This window comes from Rhagoletis pomonella, unplaced genomic scaffold (assembly GCF_013731165.1).
Source record: "Rhagoletis pomonella isolate Grant_MI unplaced genomic scaffold, Rhpom_1.0 Rhpom_scaffold_00007, whole genome shotgun sequence".
NCBI classification, from domain to species: domain Eukaryota; kingdom Metazoa; phylum Arthropoda; class Insecta; order Diptera; family Tephritidae; genus Rhagoletis; species Rhagoletis pomonella.
In genome coordinates, this window is record NW_023458561.1 from 36,075,225 (window position 1) to 36,096,424 (window position 21,200).

Consider the following 21,200-nt stretch of genomic DNA (forward strand, 5'->3'; position numbering starts at 1 on the left):
GTGTGTGTGTGTAAGTGTGCGCAGGGTGCGTCCACTTCTCAAGCCAACGACGAGCGATTTACTCATTTGCATAGCGTTTTACAGAAAACACTGAACGAGTGTTTTTTTTGTTTTATATGCGGGCGAGTGTGCGAACGCATACCAATTCGAGCTATGTAAACAAGTTTGTTTGTATGTGCATACGCATGGGGGTTCAAGTATATAACGACATATGTTTCAGTGGGTGGGTCGCAAAGTAGTTTATCACAAAATATAAATGGCGCCGCCTGTACTTAGACTGGGTAATGGAAGCAGCCGCAGCAGCAGCAGCAGCAGCAACAATAACACCAAAAGCAACGCTGACTAGCAGCTTAATTGGATACACACGCAAACTTGTGAAAGCCATTAATAAATAATGGAGAGCTCTAACGGAAAAACAAAAAAAAAAAGAATTAAAAGTAGGTACTTATGTACGCGTGAATGCAATGCATTGGCGGGAAAGTGAAAACAAAATTATGTAGAAAGTAAAAGTGAGAGTAAAATAACATAATTTACGCGTACATATGCATGCAAGAATGAATAGGCCTGTAAATTAGCAAAATGCTTAAAAGTTATTGAGCTTTTGGTAAGCACTGGCACCTTAGCTTCTGATTGGCTGCGGCTTAAAAACAATAATTGACTGGTTAGTGAATGTTGTTTTGAAATATTAAATAAATTATTCCGAGCTGTATATAACATTTACGTTCAATATTCGTATTTATGTGCCTATATGAATTTTGAATAAAAAAATATTCTAGCATAGTAAATAGCCAAGGTTTTTGGAGAATATAAGAATAATACAATGATAATATAAGAAACAAGTTTTTGCGCATTATCATATTTATATCAGACACTTAAATTAAAATTTATTTTAAGATTAAAAAAAAAAATATTATACCACAGAGCAAAATTCATTTTTTATATGTTTGCAAAACAGAGCACCCCAAGTTATGTGGAAATTTTCCCTAGAGAAACTGGTATCAATTCCAAACCGGCAAAAATTGTCATCTTGCTTCTCGTTTCAAATCGAAAAAAATTCGCCCAGCTCCAGCTTCATCTTTAAGCAGTGACACTCTATCTCGGAGGAAATCTATACTAATATATATTTTGAAATCGGTTTTTTTTCCTGTTCACAAAGCTCGAGAACGGCTGAACCGATTTATTTTTTTAATTCGGACAACTACCGCACACCTCCCAAGGATGGTTATAGGCTAAAAAAATTTTGATATATAAAGGGGGCCTGGCAACTCCCATACAAAACGAATTTCTCATACTTCATATCTCTGAAATTCTTCATGATTAAATACTGGAACTTGGTATTGCGGTATATGTAATCAATCGCATACTCTTGCAGAAAAACTGGTGTTATTAGAAAAGGGGGCACCTGTCATACAAACCAAATTTTTCATACTACGTGCTCCTTGAAGTGTTAAAGGTATAGTACTGGAGCTTGGTGTTGGGGTCTACAAGCGTACCGACTTTTAGCTATCTTTGAACGTATTCTTATGTGGGTGTGTGTGGGAGCGAGTTTGGGTGTTCGGGTTTTAACGAAATTTTTTGTATGTGTTTGAGTGGGTCTCTGAATACTTTAGTTTCAAAATTTAACCCGCCAGTTGGCGCTGTAGTTTAGTTATTACTAAAAATTTTATTTACAGCGTGGCGGCGAATAACTGTTTTTGAGGAATGAAAGGGTCCTTTACAGATTTTGCGAAAGCAAATCCACAGATTTTACTTTAGTTTTATTAATTAGTTTTTAAATCTTAATCCTTATTTACATTTGCCAGCAGTGTAAACTTTGAGAGAACAGTTCATTTGGCACGCAGGTCTTCGTCAGTTAATTTATTCCATATTTTCTGTAACCATAGGCAAATTTTCTCCATTTTGAGTCCCTCATACTCCCCCTTTTGTCCAACATAAGGTCTCATACTCATAAATCGAATTTAGTCGGAACTGGTTACTAGGACGGCCATTAATTCGACCAAATTTATACAGTTTATTTCTTTATTGTATACAAAGCCTAAAATAATAGAAAAAATACACCTGAAAAAGATTTGCGTGCCAAATGAACTTTTCTCTCAAAGTATAAACTGCTTGAAAATGTAAAAAAAGATTAATCTTTAATAACAAATTAATTCAACTAAAGTAAAATCTGTGGAAAATTAACAATAAAATATCTTTTTGTCAATGTTATTGTGGCTTGTTAACATTTTATTTTTAATATTTTTATTGAGCTTTGTACCACGATTGTTTATTAGGAAAAATTGAAAAAGCAACAAAGTCTAAGCGGTAGAAGTTATAGCACTATTTCGGAGATCACCACATCTCCTCATCAGACTTCTTTTTTCTAGACTTCAGCAGGAATCGAACCTGCGAATTCGATGTTCAAAGTCAGAAGCGTTAACCACTGAGCTATGTACATCCCGCTATGTACATCATCGTGGTACAAAGCTCAATAAAAATATTAAAAATAAAATATCTTTTTCGCAAAATCTATAAAGGACTCTTTTATTTCTAAAAAAAAAAACGGGGGTAACAGTTATTCGTCGCCACACTGTATATTCGACCTTATGAAGGGATACCTGAACGTATGCACAAAGTGGTCTGCAAACTGCAGGTTTGTTACTAATCCTGGCAAGTTGAAGCTCATCTTGTTCAGCAGGAGATAAAAGTTGCCTGATGCCCAGTATCCCACCATCTAAGGCACTCAACTTGTTCTTTCTGATAAAGTCAAATACTCTAAGAAATTATTCTTGACAGAAAGCTAATGTGGGACCAAATATCGAGGGAGGCATCGGTTTACCTTTAATGCTGCAAAATCGCTACTGGGAAGAGTTGAGATCACCAAGGTTATTTTTTGGTTGTATGAAACTATCATTAAACCTATTATGCGCTATGGGACCCAGCCAAACGGCTAGAATAGGTGCAAAGGCCATCACTAACTGGTATTAGTGGGTCACTTTGCCATACTCCAACGCTAGCCATACCGATGGCGTATGAGTAACATTTTCCATATAACATTTTTTATGAAAATATCTTGGGGAAAATGACCTGATCTAGAAAAACGGTATATAGAACCGTAATCTACGACTCAAAATGAAGTTTACGTGCCTCGGCGTTATTTTTTTGTTGTAATTTTATCGTCCTTACAGTGGTATCAGTCGCCGTGAGGAGGCGGCGTAAAACTATAAATGTTTGTAGACGTGAGCACTCGCATGGGGAACTTACGTTCTATCCTTTTTCGTTATTTTATAGTTAATCCGACAAATACGTAGTATGTAGAAATCTCTAAAATTCATTAGCGTATTGCGAGAATTATTTCGAGCATCAGCTTTTTAAAATTTCGATTTTAAATAATATTAACTTACCTGTAAACATAGATTTTCGTGAGAAATTAAGAAATTGATCAAATAGATGCATAAAACCAAAACAAGCATATCGAAGTTTTGAACTAGTTAACTTGTTTGCAAATTCGCCACATACCTTCAAGCCAAGTGTGTATGTACCGAAAACGTACCAATTTACGGACTTAATTTCCAAATAGCACACGTGCACTCTCAAAGCAGTAAATATTTACTACACAAATGACCACTGCGCTCACTTCATCCTTTTACTTTCTTCATCAATGGGAATTCAGTTTAAGTTCAGATGATACCTTAAACTAGCAAACTCTTTCATTTAGCTATTTAACCTTTTTGTACAATTTAGATTGAATACGTATTAGGGTCGTCCCTAAAATACCAAAATCTAAATAAGCAATTCACGAACATTTAAAATTTTTAAAATAAATTCTAGGGGTTGGAAATGTTTGAAAAAATTAAAATTTAAATTTTATATATTTTTTAAAACTATTCGTATAAATTCATAGCCATGGTCAAAGGGATTCGTAATAATATTAAGCTTCAACCAATGCCCACCATCCTAACGCTTTATCTTTCTCAATTATTTTCAAAAATATTTTGAATTAACAAATATACCGGTATTGTCAGGCCAGATTAAAAAGCCGAAAATGTTTGGTAAATTAACATTAACTATTAAAAATAAATATTGATTATTTAAGGTTAGAGTGCGAATATAACTTAATTAAAACTCGACTTTTTCAAACAGGTGGCAACGCTCTTGAAAAATATTTTGGAGAAAAAGCTCTCTGTAACTTATTTCGTTTAAGACCTGTATTGTTTCATTTAAGTATTCATTAAATTAAATTGGAATTTTTTAACTGGCGGCAACCACTTTCAAAAATATTCTATAAAGCTTACATAAACCTCTCTTTTGCCGCGTATTATGCAACTTTTTCATTAAATTGAGTTTGCATTATTAATCCGGTCGCAACCCTCTTCAAAAATATTTTCGAAATAAAAGCTTTTTGATGTTTATTGAACTTGTCAATTAAATTAATTTTTAGTTTCTAAACAGGGGGCAACTGCATCAAAAATATTTTTGAAAATAAGCTTTCTTAAATTCCTCTCGTATGATACCTGTATAAAATTTATTTAATCTGACTTGTTAACTGAGTTTATTTTGCAATTATAAGCAGATGGAAACTTTCGCTAAAATTTTGTTTAAAGATCTCTCGTTTGGCGCACATATACAAATATTTCATTTAACTAGTTAACTTAAATATCTAAACAGGTGGCAACCCTCTTAAGAAATGTGCTCCAAACAAACCCTTTCTAAGCCGGTCTTGCTTGAGACCGACATACATGCAACTATTTCATTTTTGTAACTTGCTAATTAAACGGATTAGGAAGGCAACCTTTGCCAAAAAAATTCTAAAATAAAACTTACTCAAACCTCTCTCCTTTGATATCCATATAAAGTATTTAATTTAACTTGTTCATTAAATTGATTTTGAGTTTCAAAACAGGTAGCAATGCTCTTAAAAAAATGTTTTCGAAATGAAGATGAAGTACTCCAATCAGGTGGCAGTCCTCTCAAAAACTATTTTCGAAAAAACCTTTTCTAAACTTCTATCGCTTGACACCTATATGTAGTTATTTTATTTGTCGTGCTAATTAAATTAATTTTAACTCTTTGAATGGTTGCTAACCCTCTTAAAAAATTGTTCGAATTAAATCGTTTTTCTAACCCCTTCCTTCTGACATTGACATTTCTGTACTTTTTTTTAACCCATTACTTCATTATATATTTTCATATATTGCTATCACTTTTAAATATTATTCTAAAATTTTAAAAATTTTCCTGGGTGTTTTTAGTTTGCTATTTTAGAGTTATAAGTTATAAATTTAAATTCTTTCTAATATCAAATTTTTAAACCCAAAAGCCAAAAGTTTCAAGGTGATTGAATTATCTTTGATTTAATATTTTTTTAAATTAAATTTACTTTATTTTCTATTATTTTGGTTTTTTTTTTGTAATTTTTTGTTTAGTAAATTTTTTATCTGATTCCTTCCCAAATCGATTCACCCTAATATCAACTAACCAACGTCACCGGCAAAGCAAATTTACTATGTATTTGGTTCATGTTTGCTGGATGTTACGAGCTGTGCACAAGCAGGGTTACCACAGGCAAACATTGTCGACAATGACACTCACACCACACATCATACACACATATGCCCTACCAATCCTACAAAATTTGTTTGCTCGACTGTATATCCGCACCGAATGCTATCGCATCCTTTTTTCGTCATATCCTTTTTTACATTTCTTCTCTGCGCTTTTACAACTGACCACATCCGCAATATTTACGCTCGAGAGCACTTCTTCACATGAAAATCATGGGTGTACTTCTCGAAGTTTTCATCTGCTCCTGCACTATCTTCATTACAATATCCTTGCTAAATATATTACTAACCTTACTTCTTTCACTTCACCTATTCGCAGGCAAATATTCACACAAACACATACATACATATATATATTCCATACTTAGTTGCTCCTACACACAACATCACACATACAAGCAGGCGAAGGAGGCAAATATTTGCATGTGGTTCAACGCTTATCTTCAACTCTCTGCCGCCTGTACATCGTCTCCCGCTACCGCCATAGCTGAATTTTAAACATGCTCAATTAATTTTTAAAAGTGTGCGTATGTATGGATGTACGTGGCGTGTAGCGTGTGGGTGTAAAGGTCGATGGATATTCATTTGCTGTTGCCATCAACTCTTTTTCTTGCTTAAGTCAAGCGTGAATTTGTGTCAGACGTGACGCCGGCGCTGACGTTAGCATCAGTGGTGGCATTGGGCAAGTCAGAAGTACATTCGTATGCAAATGGATATTTGCATACATACTTAGCTGTTTGCGAATTTGCATACATACGTAGCTATGTAGATCTAAGTATATGTACATGCACACAAACATTCCTATTTGCACATACGACGCCCAAGAAAATAAATTCTAGTTCATGCCAAGTTTGCTGCGAAAACTTACAAGTAATTTTGTTCGTTCAGTATTTGTGCGTGTTTGTGTATTTGTATGTGCCAGCAGGAGTTGCCTGGTTGCCCTCGAAAGGTCAGCAATGAAATGAAATGAAATTAGTTGAGAGTAAGTTGCTTTTTTACTATATTTTTTTTTTTTGTTATTTTAGGTTATCGCCTAAGTGGAGGATTGGCAATGAGCGTAGCTGCATGCAAATTTAGTAGACAGCTGACATTAACTGATGCTTATTAGCAAGCTGCGTATGCTAATAGAATTGGGTATGCTAATCTGACCGTAAAGATAAAAGGTTAAATGATAGAATATAATTTTATTTAGTTATTGCTCGAGGTAAATAAATGTAATGAATGCAAGTTACGATTAAGAGAATGAAGTTTGTTGTATAACTTAATTGAGGGTATGAATACCAAATCACAACGTAGATAAAATTATCCTTGCCCTATTTTTATAAAAACTTGATTTTAAATATAATGTGCGCACCTCTTGATGGGTAAGTCTTTCGATCTCGGCACTGAGTCCATAAAAACCCAAAATCGATGAATTTTACGATTTACTAGACATAGAATATTGATATCATCATTACATATTGTCATAATCTGCTTCTACGGCTTGGGCGAATCAAACTTTTAGACCCCAATACACCCACAAAAAAAAAACTATTATAAAAGCTTATATAATAAAGCCGCGAAATTAAACGGAATTTTTATAAAATTAAAAATTAATTATGGTCGAGCAATACCTAGCACTGTTCTATATTTTTAATTTTATCGATATTACGAAAATTTATCAAAGTCGTATATCTATTGGAAATAAAATAAAAGACTTGTTTAATAACAACCTACGTAATTTATATATATTCAATATATATAAACAATTCAGACACATCGCTCAGATTTAAGGGATGTTCAGCGAAAAGACGTCAAAGATTTAAAAACCACAATTTTAAAACTTAGGGGGATTCCAAGGTAACGGCTAGACATTTTTTAATTTGTTTTGCTCACCATAGACTTCCGATTGTCAAGTTTGGCAACTGCCTTTAAAGCTCTTACTGTCATTCGAGAGCCTTAATGAAAGATCTGCTAATGAGGACGTCTTAACGTTATTTTTTGTAATGTAATGTGGAACGATTTTCCGTCATCCCTTGTCAAATTTGGTTTGGAGACAAACCGGTTTCGCCGTTGTTTTCAAAAAATGACACTGAAGATGGCACAACGCCGAAACCGGTTTGTCTCCAAACCACATTTGACAAGGGATGACGGTAAATCGTTCCACATTACATCACACTCCTACCCTCTCGGAAACGCCAACAACGAAAATGAGATTATTTTTTGTACTTTAGCAATAATTTTTTTTGAAACTAAATTAAAATAAAAAACACATTTATTTTCCTTTTTAAAACAATAAAAAAGTAATAAATAAAAGAAAACCAAATGAAGGTAAAGCAAAGAAAATATTTTTAATTAAATGAAATGATTAAACCATTTTTTGTTCCTAAAACAATAAAATTTAAGAATTAAGTTAGAATAAAAAAATCCAATCAAACAAGTAGAAAATAGTAGGTACTTAAAAATTAAATAAAAAAAATATTTAAGTTTTTAAAACGAAATTATATTCAAACCATTTAACAACGAAATCTAATAATTAAATTAAAAAATATAAAAAATAAATAAAATGAAATCCTAAAAAATAATTGAAATATATATATTTTTTAACAATACATTTTAAAACCAACATAAAATGAAATCAACGAAATAAAAAAAAAACAAAACAAATAAAAAAAACAGTAAAAATTAATAACAAGTTTTTAAAAACTAAAAAAAATGTTTTTTTAAATGATATTTTAAACTAAATGAAAATTATATTAAAAAGAAAAAATTAAAAAAAACAAACATTTAAATATAAAAAAATCTGCTGCCCGCTTGGCTCACTCGGTCATTGCGACTATGCGAACGCGAATGTGTATAGAGTTAGCAGAGTTAACAACATCAAGAATAAAATTTGGAAAAAATAATTTTGTCGTTCTCGTATTTTTATTTAAATATAAGGTGTTTTATTAAAAAAATATTTTCCACAAATATTTAACGGCAAAAACGGCAAACTCATGGGTATATGCGAATTTTTTTCTTCATGTTGTTTCGCTAACTTTATACACTTAGAGAGCTTTTCTTCTAAGTCTTTTATGCTAAAATAACAAAAGTCTTTCCAATTGTCTTGCCATCAGCCTTTAATTTTCCTTACGAAAGACATTTTACTATCTTAGCCAGAATTGCTTTGTAAAATAAAATTCTGTTTAACCATTAATTTGACATGTTACAAAATAATATTATCACTTGAAGTCAGATGTCAGTTTAATACGAAACTAATATAGTGTAAAACTCAAGTATATAATTTTCACATAAAATTGTAATTTCCCAAGAGTGACGGCGGGACCACGATGAAACCGGCCTCTCTGTTCTGATGGATATGGATTCGTTTCCCGATTTTGTCCTTCGCAACGCTTTTCTCGACTGTAGTTAGTAGAATGTAAAGATCCATTTTGTGCTTTGATGGCACTATTATGTACAATATACATATATTTGAAAATTCTAAAAACAAACCCATTTAGCTTGTTCATAGTTCAGGAGTAAAATCAACACAACTGGTTTGATATGAATATTTATTATATTTTTAATAAAAGTACATTATATATAGGTTGCCACAATGAGAATTTTATTTATTTTTTTAAGGTTAAACAAAAGACAAATATTTCTGTAATATTTAGGTGAGACATCCAATAAGGAGATGTTGTTATTTGATTTGCGGTTCAAAAACCAAAAAAAAAACCGCTTTGACGAACCAATTCAAAAGTGCAAAAACGGTTCGAACCGCTGAACAGACCCGACCAAATTTTTCATCCGGTTCACGTCCCTGTTTTCAACAATTTAAAATGAAAACTTTCTTCTCCAAAAGCTAAATGTTGTGAAGCAAACGTTGTTAGTGAGTATAAATTCTGCCAAAATTCACAAAAAATATCTAGATTTTTTAACTTTGATCCTTCAATAGCTACGCTAATTTCAGGAAGATTTACATTTTTGCAAAAACCAGAATTTTGACACCTTGTTACTTATAGTTCTCACTAACAAACCTATAACCCAAATGCCACCTGGACAGTTATACGAATTGATTGTAACACAGCACATATAAAAAATTCAAAAGGATAAGTCTAGGACATGCTTTACTTACTCCTGTGCGTCTCAGCGTGTAAGATGGGGTCACATGTCGAGAATCAGTAAAGACACGTCCTATTTCTTCACACATTTTTGTACAGAATCACTTGCCACTCTTGGCCCTTTAGAGTGTAAACAGGGAAAAATGACTTCAAACCGTTTTTCATGTACCAACCTCACTTTATCTACTAAAATGGCGTACGCAACCAAATAATGCAGTGCGTTCTTAAAAATTTAGTTTTGTCTTTGTAGAATCACAGAATATATGTATATGAAAGTACCCACTTGAAGGTTGAACTGGAAGACAATACTAGGATTTTGCGGGTAACGTAGCGAGTTGGGTAATGTTTTCGGTGCAAACGATTGGATAGCGCTGATTTTTAGCTTATTTGCCCTTTCTAGACTATAAACAATTCATTAATCGCAGATAAATGCTATTTAAGCTTTTCGATCAGTTATTTTGCGAAAACAATTTTTATGCGCTACCTTTTTGGGCTTCTTGCGTCCCTTCCGCCTACACATGCTTGTGCATTGTGTATAGTCTAGAATAGGCTATTCATTTTAATTGCTCGTAAAATAGCGTAAACAAGTCAACAATATAAACGAGATTCAACTCCAAAGTAACTGCTTTTTTGTTTCTCTGCTAAAGGGTAACAAATTGAAATACTAAGTCTTGTAAGTAAAAATTAAAAACAAATTCAAACGCACACATTCGATTAAAGTTAATTGTCTTAGCCAAAAGGCAATATATCTTGCTTCTCTACACATACATATGTACATATGTACATAGCATACAAATAAATTAAATTCAGTACCTCAAACCGCCAATTTTTTATTTTGTTGCTCAAACCTTAAAACTCTTAATATCCAATTTATGTCCCAGCAGGTAAATAGATTAAACATTTTCAAAAACACAATTAATTTGTCGCCAAGGCGTCCTTTGTGGCAACCTATATACCTTAGCAGAGTATCCACAAATTCCATCTAATTAAACTGTTGTAGCCAGGTGTGACACTCCAGCTGCAGCGGCATAGCCGAAAGCATAAACAAGCTATTTGGGATATTCACCTTTATAATTTCCTAACTCAAACAAACTTCGCATACACATACATAAATATGTGCGTATCGTCGTTTAAAGTACAAAAACGCGTATCAACAAAATGCAAAAACGCGTATACGAGGTTGCTAAATCATTTTCTAGAGAGTAAAAACACTCGTATTTAAAAATGGTTCCCTTTTTTATTAAGCAATCGCATTTTTGGCTAGTATATTTCAGAACGAAGCGATAAGGGTTGAGCCAAGAGCTCGTGTGAGCAACTCCAATTTTTGTCAGCAAGTGCCAGTTACGCGGTTTTGTAGAATGGCGATACACGGTTTTGTACTTTAAACGACGATATGTATGTAATATGTACGAAACATCTGTATATCTGCCTGTGTGTGATGTGTTACATATAACTTGTTTTCGCAAAATAAGCGACACTGTGCTCATTCGATTACTTACACCCGACTGATTGGTATCGTGGTTAATGCTATTTTAACGCTTGACTGAAAAGCTGTGTAAAATTAAATTTAGTAACTTGTTTTGATGTCCTTTTATATTTAGTTAGCTTTACCCCAATAAAGGGCGGTAGGGAAAAAGGGGACACATTTTTATTTACAAAAATAAACCTGCGCTACCCCATGCAATTTAATTGTACTCGTATTTAAATTACGAAAGTTGCGGAGAAGTGTTTCAAGACTAGGCTGTGTGTTAAAAAATGTTCATATCTTTAAAGAAAAAATTGTCTGCCTATAGTTTGCAAACCAGGTAAACAATTACTTGTCTAATCTGAAAATTCACATTTCGCAAATCTTAATTACCACATTTGCATTAAAGACATTTTCCGCTAAGGTGGTTGCCACTCCGCGTAGTCCGGCAGAGTGGCACTTTTCGGCCACTTATGTATATTCTGATGCCACTTTCGCGTGCTCTTGTTCCTTCTCTCAGTCTCCCGTGTGATAGAACGATCTTGTAACTTTAACTTAACACTGAAGGTCGCGGGTGTCCACAGAGATGAGATCAGCTAAATACCGAAAGAAATATTCATTACAAATAACAAGTCCTCTCACTTATCCCCAAATAATTCACTCTAATTAGTCTCTCTTCCTTCTTACTAAAGACGTTGGAGAGGCATGTTCACCTGTATAACGGAAAGAGGTTTCTTATAGAGGGACTAAGCTTCTCTCAGCGGACCCATATTGAGTCCAGGTTCGTGGAAACTGCCTTGAATTATCTTGTTCAATTTATAGAAGAAAGCCAAGACTTCGCGTTTGGGGTCTTATCTCTGCCATCTCTGCCGCAAAGAATCGGCGAATGTCTTTACGGATGGGTCGAAGCTTGGATATTAAGCTAAGATTACCGGATTTCTGTAGCGTATTTCAGGCAGAGGTAGCTGCCATAAAAGAAGCAGCCGATTCGTTGCGAACCTGTGTAAATAATACCGTTAGCGAGATATATCTCTCCCCATTGCCCCGGATTACTTCGTCGGACTGATTTGGGTACAAACAGCGTCATTGTACGAAACTTCCGCGGCGATTAACTAGCCAGGAAGGGCGCCTTATAAGCCCCCACCAACGCGAAAGAGGGTCCATTGGGGTATCTGTAGCAACTTTTGGACTGCTTCTGGATAAATGGAATTTTAATCGGCTCAGCGAAAGATGGGCGGAAACATTGTGGAATGGCTCTTTATGTTATCACATAGTTTTTTATACGCGTCTACTTATCACTGGATACTTTACTTGTTCTTGTGTCATAGGGGATTAAAAATGAAATATTTTGAAAAATTGATGTCACACTCAAATTACATCAATCTCTTTCTTGCAGCACACAAATCACTGCTGCATTAGAATCTATAATTTCGGCCAATCAATTTTTTAAAAAATCAATTCACCCCACAACACACGAGTGAGCACGCTCAACATAAAACTAAAGAACTTGTATAAATGAAATAACAACTTGAATCAAAAAGCCACATTGAAAAATATCGGCATTGAACTAACAATAACAGCCATTTAGAAACACCGAAAACAAATATCAAAGTGGCATCGAAATTGTAATTGAAAATCGAAACAAGTGCAACAACAGAAACAGCAAAAACAAACAACTATATAAGCAGATTATAACAACAAGCATTCAGAATGAACAAAATAAAATAAATACATACATATAACAAATAGCGAACAATAAGCAGGAAAATAATAAAAATAAATAAATACAATATTAGAAAAAAGTGGCATACAAGCAAAAATTCTATAGAAACAGCAAATCACTGCAACTGATTGATTAATGTGCAGCAGAGTACAGCAGCAGCGACAAATAGAAGGACAACATTGTGGGATAAAACGAAGGCCAGACGCAAATAGACGACAATAAAAATCCAATATGAGGGGATGAGCATATAAATAAATATATAAGTAAAGGAAATAAATAAAAATTACAACAACAAAAAAATTTAGTAGAATAGGGTATTTGGACAACAAGTACAAATGTCAATCAAGTGAAGAAGTGTAATCAGAGTAATAGGAGAGTGAGAAGAGAGAAAAAAAATATTACATGCATGGGTAGACTGTAAAATAAAATAATGCAAACTCAACTACAAACACAACTAACGAATGCGCTTTTTTAGTTTCACCTGTTCATGAAGAAGAAGAACTACGTGGCTGTTAATAAAAAATATTTCAAAATAAAACTAGCAGTTATTCATAAAATCTATATTTTGAATAAATATTCAAGAAAAAATTCATATCTTTAATCTAGACATAAAAAGCTATTGATTTCAAAAATGTTACCCAAGAAATGTTAATTGAATTTATCGTAATGCTAGTGTATTCACTTCAGTGAACAAGTCCAACTAGAATTCCCATCAAAGCAAGCTTCTTAAATATTTTGTGGATTTTCACCACGCCCCGACGGAAGAGAAGAAACGATTCCACCAAAGAGCTTTTCTATTTATCAGCGCTTGGAGTACACCTAGTATGAGCGTTGCCCTATTCAGCATATAAAAAACCTGTTTCATAATTTCAATGCCAGTGCAAGCAAAGAACGGAGCTTTTATTCCACCCTCGGAAAATTTAATCTCCAAAACGAAATTTTCTAGGGTGGTCGACGGCAGCCGAAACGCGGTAGTCTGCAGCTGATGAACCAGTTCCATCAAGACAAATGGTTGTGTCCGGATCGCTAAATCAGAAACCAAATCGAAGAAGTAGTTGTAATTCAGCCAGCCCGAAATAACAGCTAGTACGGCAAGGAGTATCGGAGAAATAAAGAGGTAAACTATAGGCAAATCGAGACAGGGGGATCGATATTTGAGCTAAAAAAGGAAGGGTAAAGAAAAATACTTGGGTACGAAAAGCAGTAAACAAAATCGTCATTAGTTTTATCAGAAGATAGGCGGCTTGCCTACAACTTTAAGACCAAGGCGATTTCCCACAAAAATAAGAAAGGAAAACTGGTAAAAAATGTGCTGAAAACAACTAAAAAATATGAAAATATGAAAAATAATGAAGACTTCTTCAAGCTCCTTAGTGGTAATAACTCTGAAGTCAACGGAGAAGGTAAACCCGAGGGACAATTTCATGGCTGTAGAACAACAAAGCTGTGGATGACCTACCAGATAAACTACTCAAGTCCGGAGTTGGAAAAAAACTCGTTTACGCAGAATGTGGCTGAACAGATGCACGACTTACGCCTGACATTAAAGTGCACTCCTCCGAATTCACAAAAATCGAAGGTCGAATCGATAGTTGCGAAATTAAAATAGTTCTGCTATTTCTACAGACTGACTCAAAGTCACTGCTTGGGATTTTACGTTATAACCTAAGGTAGAAATGCATAAGGTTAAATAAATGAAATACATATTATGTCTAATAAATAATTATAGTGAATATCGTGACCTGTTTGTTGACACACTTAAGTATATAACTATAAAGTGCCACAAATAGTGAGTGCCTTGTGATTTACACGTACCAAATGCCACCAGCGGTGATATATGAGCCGCTCTCGTGAACTCGCATCTACCTAGTATTTACCATCACTTTTGTGCAGATATACATATAGGTATGTGCCATAAGTACATATGTATGTACTCTATGTAATTCATACAAGCTTTATTTTGATTTATGATCTGCGTCATCACAAATTGTTTCCTACCAAAGGCTCGTGCCAAAACATTTAAGTGTAGCGAAAGAAACTTAATAATTTATATTTATCCACACAAAACACACACGCACAAATGTGCAGGTAAGTTTATACTCGTATGTGTGTTTTTGATAAGTAGACTATAAGCAAGAATATATGTATGTATGTATGTATGTATGTAAGCATAAAGTGAGAAATCAAAGAACCAAAACTACTGGAATGGACTGAACAATGCGAACGTGAACCAGTCAAGCGTTGACAAGTCAAAGTGAATTGCGAAATGTATTTTATGAGTAGCTTACATGCAGGCCAACAATGCAAATGGCCGTGACGGCGAGTGTGAATGGTGCAAAAGTTTATTTTTCACATAAAACTCCAAATTTTAGTGGCTAAATAAAAGGAAATCACTTTGCGTATTAGCCGGAAACACAAACCCATGGCTAAGTAGCTACTTATTTATGAATTGATAGTCGGAGGGTTGGCAGTCGTATTGTATAACACTTATGAGCATAATAAATTGTGCATAATACTATGTACTTTGTATGTATGTATGTGTCTGTTTATTTTTTTTTTGTATTTGCGTGCGACCCATTTTTATGCCACTTTGACTGCTCAAGTGAAATGTCTGTCACAGCTCAAAGCAAATACGATTTACGATGTCTAGAGAGGCAAATACCACATGACAAATGCAACATTGTCGGTCACAAATGAATGTGTGCGTGTGCGTATGTCCTTGTTATAAAAGATACTCGTTTTGCGCTCAAAAGAAAATCCCAAGCTTTTTTATTGTTGCTGATAAGTATTGGTATTTTTTATGGTTGTTGCTACTATTTATTAATATGTTGCCTATGCGCCAGCAAAGTTTTCTTATGTCACTCACTCTGCTCTAATAGCGAATTATGGAGTAGTTATGTTGTGGGCATCTACGCAAGTTAGTACTACAGTCTAGCATAAGGACCAATTCACACGCATATGCACACGCAGTTTCATGTTTCGTGGTGCGTATATTAAGTGGCATTTAACTATGCTCATGCTTGCGGTAAACGAGCGTGTAAATTCTCATTTTATGCGATATCACGTTTCGTTTGCCATTTTATTGCTCATATTATTTAACATTCTTTGCTTTGCTTTTGTGCAACGTTTATTTTTCCTTAACAGCTTACATTGGTAGCTATATCCTTCAAATGACCTCGGCATTTTATTGGGTTTAATTATTGGAAAGTTATTAACTCCGGAAGTACAACCTTAAGTAATGAATAATTTTATATAGTAGATAATTAGGGAAACATAACGAGTTTTTGTTAATAAGTCCGCGACTTTTTTAAGTGCATTTTGGTTCTAAAACTATTTATTATTTTGCGCAGCTTATATTTCACCCGATTCGATTTCTGCTTGTCATCTAGTGTATAGGTGACCAGAGATGTTAGATATTTCAAATACAAGTATTTACATTTCAACTCACATTTTAAGGCTTAATTCTTAAACTGTAATATAAAATTCTTTAAAGCGAGTATTTTCTAATAGGTTTCCGAGATATACACAAGGCCTAGAAAAAAAGTTTTAAAAACAATTTCATCCGAACGAGTTATCTGAATTCTAGTCACTGTGACGGGTGTGACGAGTACGCAAACCAAATAAGCTATTACTTAATTGCATCAGAGTTTCTCTGCTAATTATGTCTTCTGCTTATGGTTTTAAATAGTTCGTTGCATAGTTAAATAAACATTCTCAACATTTACGCCAAAGTTGCTTACCTCTATTGGAAATTATAGATTATATGTGCCAAATTCAACTGTGACGGTCGAGCATGAATACATAAACATACACTATTAGACAACTAAACTAACTTGATTTCTCAAAAAATTGGATTTTACGAACACATACAAGATTCTGCCACCTAAAGAGGGGATAATCCTTGATCGGACTCTTCAACTCCATTGTATGCCTGAGTAATTGTAAAGTACCTTATTTTTAAATAGTATGAGAGTGTTACCTGTGAAACCGAGGCCTTTACCTGTAAAAACTATTTTATATACTGTTTTTGCCCTGATGGTTTCTTTTTTTCCGTAACAGCATAGCTTAAGTTTTCCCATCGCTCGAGCAATATATCTTTATGATGAGCTTTATTATCGCTGATCACAGACGGATATATGACACATTTCAGACAGCAGATAAGTAGCGGTAGCAGTCCCCGGCCGAATTTATTGAAGTTTGTCACACTTTAAACTGTGACGGGTGTGACATGTAACGGGCGTAACCAACATAATCGGTTCTTTTTTCGAAAATAAAACCATATAAATACTTAAAAGCAATTCGCACATATTCACTTGTGTCATAGCGTTACTTTCGTCCGCTTTAATACACTGTGCAAGATGTTTTTTCCTTCAAAAAAAAAAAACTATTTTGTGTATTTTGTAACGGGCGTGATATTAAAATATGCTTCGTTTCAATATATAATAAAATATTTAGTACGTGCCCGAAAAATTTGGGAATTACGCCGTTACAATGCTAATGAATTGTTCTCTCCAGAGACGGCTTAAACAACGCAACAAAGATAATACAAATACTACAAAATCAGTCTTGTAAATTTTGAAAAACCTCTCATGAGTTTGTAAATGGTACAGCCTAAAGTAAAAAAATATCTGGTTTTGACATAAATTTCGGAATTTCGGCTTTCAGTCTTGAAAGTTAGATTTATTTAATTTTTCTTACTAGAAATAATACAGTAAAATTCTTAAGTTTATTTCGTTTCATTCGGTATCGATTACCGTGGAATGAGCCAAATCATTCGTAATTCGATAATTAACTTCGTGGCTTTTTAATTGCAATGCACTAAGGCAGGCAAAAAAACTAATGTTAATATTACGGCAAAATTAAAGGAAGTGAGATTCAGAAAAATTCGGAGGGACAATAGATACTGTAATAGAAAGCCACGCTTATGTTGCTAATAGTTTTCAGACAAAAATTTAATAAAACAATAAAAGTTAAGGTGGTGAATCACAAACAATTACGCCTTTTTGATGTTTCTTTATTTAATTTTTTTTCCTGTTTATTATCGAATAGCCTGAGCGGAGACAAATATTTTTAAATGGAGTAGGTAAAATATATCAAAGAAACACCGTTCGAAAAATTAATCAAAACGGCTTACAATAATAAAAAAACCAGCATTGTTGGTTGCTAGTTATTTGGATCGTATATCGATGGATCGTTTTTGATTTTTCGTTTTTACCACCATAAAAAAACTTAAAAAGGGGGGCACAAAAAATAGCGCTTCGTTTGGAAATTGCCCATTTTTTGGAAAAATGTATCATGAAAACAAAGCCAAATATTTCTTATTGAAAAAAGAAAAGCAGGACGCAATCAATAAAATGGGACAGCCAAAGCTAAGACCTGTCGGTATGTATGACAACATATGTTTAAACTTTACAGATTGCGGGGTTAACATTTAAGAAGTCCAAGTTCATACATTGTCGTGTCCAGAACTTTTACTGTGTATCGGAAGAAAAGAGTGACCACTACCATTAAGGACTGGTAAATGGCTTAAGTCCCATTGGGTATGAGCAAAAAGGAATTACACGAACCGCCTACAGACATTTATATAATTTAAAAGAAAATTCCTGTCCAAGATCAGCTTGAAGTTTTTGCAGCATGAAACGTTGTGTTTCTGTGCTCTACCAGGTGAAGCATCCTCGTCACAATATCCTAGCGCATTATAATTTTTTATTGTTTAACGTTCATATCATTTTTCTATACAGTTATTTAATAAGCACTTTTTATGTATGTTTTTTCCATTTACTGGTGTAAGATCCCAGCAAAACATCGGTAATCGCTTTAGGTAGTAACGTGTTCCAGAACGCGTGACCTTATAATGTCCTCTAATTTATTCGTATCGTTTCGAAAAGGGTAAGGGACCTTGTTTTATGTTTTTTTTTTGTTTATATTCAATGAAAGGAAAATTTGCTAAGCCCAAAAAAGCTCCGAAAATTCGATAAGGCCAAAATAGTTCGAAATCTTTTAATAAAGATCGAATCTCTCTGATTTGTATGGAGGTTTGCTTTGCTTTAAACAGGAAAAGTTTTTTATTCAAAGATTTTAAATTCTTAATGACTATAAGAGGTTGTTTCCTCTCCTCTACAATTTTTAAACTGAGACTTGCCAACTCTGCACTCTAAGCTAGCGATATGTATGTATGTATGCTTGTAAGTATGTATGCATATATGTATTTACACATAATGCACAACAAGTGGCTATTTTCCGTTCGGACTGCAAACTACGAGCATTCTCATTCCCACTTACAGCAAGTAATTTGTCTTTGTCAAATAACAACAAATGATCATTGACAAACGATAATTTGCTGTCTGGACGCATGTCCTTACCGTACCACCGTTAGTCAGCCACATTAGTAACAAGAAATATATAGGTAGATGGAGTTGACAATAAAAAGGCTGCACTTTACATAAGATGCATGCAATCTGCACACAAACAAACTTCTAGAAATGGGTATTTTGCGCACGCTATTTCAAAGTGCATTAGTAATGGTAATGGTAAAGATAATTTTAAAGCTAATGGTAATGATAATGTTAATGGTGATAGTATTAGTATTGGTAATGATAACGGTAGTGGTAATGGTATCTGTAATGGTAATGGTAGATAATAGTAATGATGTTGGCAATGGTAATGGTAGTAGTAATAACATTGGTAATGGTAAGCTTAATCGTAATGGTAATGATAAGTCATAGTATTGGTAATGCTAGTGGTAATGATAATAGTAATGGTAATGGTAATAGTATGGGAAGTGTTTAGGGTAATGTTAATGGTTAATGGCAAATAGTAATGGTAGACAATGGTGACGGTATTGGTAATGATAATGGCATTTTTGTAATCGGAGCGCTTTTCGGATGCTATTTCTAAAGCTAACGTTCTTCTAGATTTCCACATACATGTGTAACTTAGTACATTGCAATATTCGCCTCATATTGTATTTCTTTCCGTACCGTTCGTTTGCTAGATTTAAATAATGTACCCAGTTTACATATGCGACCTTGAGTGCCACAGTAACCTATCTGAAATTTCAAAAAAAAAGTTGAGATACAACTTAAAATGCGTTACTAGAATCGAATCGCTATAGCCAGAGGCAGGTCCTTTTAGTTTTCTTTTACTATATTATATATGTAGCATCACGTAGGTGCAATCAACTTCATAGTAAAAGAACGCATTTATTTCATACATTCTTTTTCTCATATCACTACAATTTTTGTCTTTTTCAGATAGGCTTATCTGGCCCTCATGGCCTCATGTATTCTTTCTTCCTCTAATTTATCAAGATTTGAGGGAAGTCAGCGACCTTTGTTTTAGTTTTTATGCATACATACATATGTATATGCATCGATTATGCCCCGTGGTGCATGATTGTGCATTAATTAGTCGCAACTAATCTCATACGGCCATTATTGGAGAAAAGTTAGTTAACCAGTTAGTCCCTGACTCATCCCTTACGGGTATAATTAAAAATTTACTGGTATTAAAGTAGCAAAATTTCCTAAAATAAACCAATTATTGTAAAAAAAATTAATTTAATAAAATTTCATTAAGCTAAGTTGTTTTAAAGATTCCCGTTCGGGTAGAAAAAGGTAAAATGAGTCAGACAAAGGCGAACAATTCCTGAGATCAAAAGTGGCATTCGTCGAATTATCCTTTGCGATTTATCCAGGAGTTATTCCGGATTAGTAGAATTTTTCGCGGGGTTTTTTACATACATACTTACACATATCCACATTTATTTATTTAGTGCATATTTTATTTTTGTTTTGTTTTTTTTTGAAATTTCTTCATTAAACAATTTGTGCACTAACTTTCATCTTTCAATGAAAACGTTAGCTGATACGTTATCCACTTAGCAGCTCACTGGCTCTCTAGCGCTAGCGGTGACTGAACCCAGCTTAACGGTTTTTCATCAAAATTTCATGTTAAAAGCTTTTTACATACTCAGGAAATTTTGCCATACGTTAGTGTATATATTGCTGGAGCGGCAATTGTATGTGTGTGTATGCCCCTAACGGACGATCGAATTTTTATGTTCGACCCTTTTAAGCCATCAATATTTCAAAGAAAATAAATGAACGGTGACATTGTTTAAGCGAGCACGTTTCACAATTTTTGCAGCCAATTTTTCGTTTTCTCTTCTGGGAGGGCCTACTGACCAGCGGCGCAGATTACAAAAAAATTTTTATTCGTTACTTACTTAGGGCAGGTGCATAAATGCTGTTGTGTTGGTACCCATTGTAAATGTTCGAGTGTGTGGACTTTAGTGATTTGCTTTAGCAGTGGGCATAGGTTAACATACATGGGCGTAGCCAGGTAGGGGCAGGTAGGGGCAAATGCCCCAACCTAAGCCAAATGTC